The sequence below is a fragment of the Pinus tabuliformis genome, chromosome J, assembly GCF_031772625.1.
Source record: "Pinus tabuliformis cultivar Carrire ecotype Pingquan chromosome J, CPIR1, whole genome shotgun sequence".
Taxonomy (NCBI): Eukaryota; Viridiplantae; Streptophyta; class Pinopsida; order Pinales; family Pinaceae; genus Pinus; species Pinus tabuliformis.
The window spans coordinates 950,415,205-950,419,233 of record NC_142295.1 but is presented as its reverse complement, the minus strand read 5'-3'; the positions used below and the strand labels follow the sequence as shown (position 1 = coordinate 950,419,233).

General features: G+C 45.6%; 1 pseudogene; it reads right to left on the bottom strand.

Annotated features, from left to right (window-relative positions):
- Nucleotides 1-300: 300 nt before the first annotated feature.
- Nucleotides 301-908, bottom strand: LOC149229936 (ethylene-responsive transcription factor 9-like; annotated as a pseudogene).
- Nucleotides 909-4,029: the final 3,121 nt, after the last annotated feature.

Here is a 4,029-nt window from a genome sequence, read left to right as displayed (position 1 = left end):
AATTGCTGAAATTTTTTGGGATAAATGGGATGCAACATTGTACATGAAATCAAGTAAAGAAGACAAAAGTCTCTTGGCTTCTTACACGGGAGACTTAGCAGTGCCCGGCAGGGATGGAATTTGAAATTTGATTGATTATAATTTAGTGTGGTTTGCCATTAAATATAATTAATTTGAAATTCCAACCCTCAAATTTGATGGTTCTGTTTTGAAATTCCAACCTGGTGCCAGGGTACTTGAGAGAGGTTGTTCCTGCCTCTAACATTCCTGCCTTCTGAAATTTACGAATTGTGGGATGAGTTAATCGACATCGTCAGCTGCTGGGGCAAATTTAGATCCAGCAACAAGGGCGCTGGCCGCCGTGAAGATGTACAGGTCATTACATCCGCCTGCAGCTGCGAATTTTGAGATTATTCAAAGGGTTGAATGCCAAACAAAAGCTTTTGCTTTTTAGTAGGGTTGGCCTGATTCTCCACCGTCAGATGTTCCGAGGCGCCTCGCTGGATAACGCAACTGGAAGCTCGATCGTTGTCGAGAATGGAAGCGCAGGGCTCTTGTCTGGAATAAAAAATGGGCCACTCTTGTCGCTGAATATTGACGGCGCGTGTGGCGCCATGGTTAAACATTACAGCAATGCTGGTGCTATCGTCTTGGAGAGCGAAATTGGTTTTAGCCTTGGGGTCGCGGAGATTTCTTGCAGCATTGTCGTAGGCACGGGCGGCATCTTCGGCTGTGTCAAAAGTGCCCAACCAGAGTCTGGATCTCTTCCTGGGGTCTCTGATTTCTGCAGTGAATCTCCCCCACGGCCTCTTCCTCACGCCTCTGAAATGCGTTCCCCTCACAGCATAGGACGCCGTTTTCTCGCAGTCGCCCTCTCCTATCTCCATCTTTATCCCTACTCTCGCCATCGGCATTGGCGTCCACGGCCATGCCTCTTTTTCTCCACAAACAAACAGATCCCACGCTTCACACGATCGAGTCTCGCCGACGGTACGAAGAGCAGGCACTCTAAACACAAGGGCGCCCAGGCGAGAAGTGATGCAGCTTTACCTACACCCGTCGTTCATTTATGACCCGATAGCATGGGAAATATATTAGGGGATTAATAAATCCCATGCTATCAACGGCGGGTGCATATGCCCACCGTTCGATTTTGCTAAGGCCCAAATCAAACGGTGGGCATATACACCGGTCGTTCATTTATGCCTGATAGCATGGGAAATATGGTTCGCAGTGTTATTATGAGTAGTAAAAGTTATGACTGCGGAGGTTGGAATGGTGTTTTTTGTGCGTGTAGTGTAAACTCCATAGGGTTTGTATTTTTTAAAATTATTATTTGTAAATTTGGTTCAAAAATGGGATTAAAATTAGTGTTTTAAAATTCACATAATTTTAGTATTATAGGGTGGTGTTTTGTTAACACACTTTGTTATATAAAAGTTATTGGGTCAAAATATTATAGGGAAAAATCCAGAGATATTAAATATTGATGTGGTTCATGTTGAATGCAATCCAAGGGTGATGTTAAAACTCATATGACTGAGCAAACAAATTTCTTTTATATTTTTAACACTAGTAAGGAAATCAGGGTCAGAGCCGCAACAGAGGTCGAGCAAGCTCAGCGAGGGGTAGAGGACGTAGTGGTAATGTGGGGAAGTCTCAGACATACCATTGCAATACGCCTCTTTCTGTGATTCAATAGATATTTAGGTGGGAAATAAAGCTAAAACAACACGTTGAGAACATTCCCATGGAAGATGAATTCAATTAACTTTTTATAAAACCCCGAGAGCGCGACGGCTAGGGTTCTGATCACAGCATCGACGGCGCAGCCTGCACAGTTCAGGATCTATTCACAGGCCTGACCCAAAACCCTGTTTCGAAACAGCGTTGCAGGGTTCTAGTGCAGTACAATGGAATCTCCCCAGGGGGGGCGTTAGAGCCCTCCCCCAGAGCAAACACCTCGCAGCACGGACCTGAGCAGACAATTGTATTTGGGTCTGTTGATGAGGAAGTAATACACAAGGAGAACAGGCAACAACACGGGCACAAGGAGGTAGGCGGTCGGAAGGACAAAGCCAGCATCACACAAGGTAGAAAGGAAAAACCAGAAGAAGCTCTGAAAGTCTCTTCGACTACATGCAAGCCTATAGCTACAGAACGACCCAGAATAGAGCTGTCGGGACACAAGATTGACAAATGAATTGAATACATGAGGGATCATGCCCTTATTGGGAAATTTATAGGGTTCTAGCCGACAGAAAGGGCCTTATATGGCTGGATTGCAGCGAAGTGGAAACCCAAAGGAGATGTTACTTTGCAGCTAGGGCCGAAAGGCTTCTTTACTGCGATTTTCTTCTGTCTTGAGGACAAATACAGAATTCTGGGAGCAGGGCCCTACTTTTTTAACTCAGCGGGTCTGTATTTGAGGGAATGGATACCAAGATTTAACCCGGATAAGGAAGATCTCACCTGGGCGCCAGTCTGGATCAGAATGTACTCACTTCCAGATGAATATTGGGACGAAGACATTCTCAAAGATATAGGAAATGGATTGGGGGAATACATCAAAGCGGCAGAAGAAACAAAAATGCGCAGATATACTTCCTACGCCCGCATCTGCGTCTTCATGCGCCTGGACGAAGCTTTGCCAGAATCGGTAAGTCTCTCTCACCGTGACGAAGAATGGATTCAACCTCTGGATTATGAGCACGTCCCTTTTCGTTGCCGAAAATGCCATGCTCTCGGGCATCTATTCAGGGACTGTCCCCTGAATGCCAAAGCCAATGCTCCTGATCCCTCAGAAACCCTAACCCAGGATGGCTTCACCAAAGCCCCTAGCCGAAAGCGAGCGCACAAAAAACCCACAAATGGGAATAAGCCCCAGCAAGACAATGCCCATGGCCCAGCTACAAAGAACAGTTTTGAAATTCTTGCTCAGACCTCGGAAGAGCAACCCCCGATCTCCAAGCCTAGCCCTGCTCCTCCTTCTTCCTCTTCCCAACCCCCTCCTACAGCCTCCCCCTCTAAACTTCAAATCCCCAATGTCATTCCAGCAACCCCCAAAGGTCGAAAAGAGTCGGCAGAAAAAAACAATGATATGGAAGTTGATGGAAATCCAGATCCCCTTCAAAGCTCAGAGATTAACATGGAAGGAAGCAGCCAAGTGCAACAGATGGATGAAGAACCAGAAAGCATAGATCTGAACGGTCTAGACATTCTGGAACTAGAATTAGCATGCAAAAAGAAGGCATACGACAGTATCCCAGAGATTCAGCTCAACAAGCTGGAAGTGGTCATTTCAAGGGCCTATCAACAGCAACAGTTAGGTATCCAGCCAGGAAGCCATTGGGATGGAAGCCTTCCCCCAAAAGATACCAAAAAGAGAGGAAGAAGAACGGATCTTCAGCGGACAATCGAGATTGGGAAAATCCTGGTAGACTCAGGCAGGTATGCTAAATTGACGAAGTACTATAAACCCTCTATTAATAGTTGAACCATGAAGCTTGTATCATGGAACCTAAGGGGGCTCAATAGCCTAGGAAAACTCAGAATGTTAAAAAACATGATTAAAATGGAAAAGCCGCAAATATGCTTTTTCCAAGAAACCAAGTGTAACAGCTCTACATTAGGCAGCATACTCTCCAAAGCATGGCCAGGCTGTCAATCGGTAGCGGTGGATGCATCTGGCGCTTCGGGGTGGCTTGCCATTGCATGGAACACACAAGTGTTAACTCTCTCTGATTTTCACGCTTCTCATTACCTCATCCAGGCTGCCTTCCATATTCTTGGCACGAATATTCATGGAAACCTATCAAATGTATACTTCCCGCAGGATACGGGAAGCAAAATCGCTCTTCTCAACACCATAGAAGCTTTGAATAACAACAGGAGGCATCCGCTCTGGATTATTGGAGGGGATTTTAACATGATCACCAAGCTGGAGGAAAAGATTGGGGGGAGAAATAGAATGGAACAAGAGAACACCCATTTCAAGGATTTCATTCAGAACACCTCTCTCATAGACAT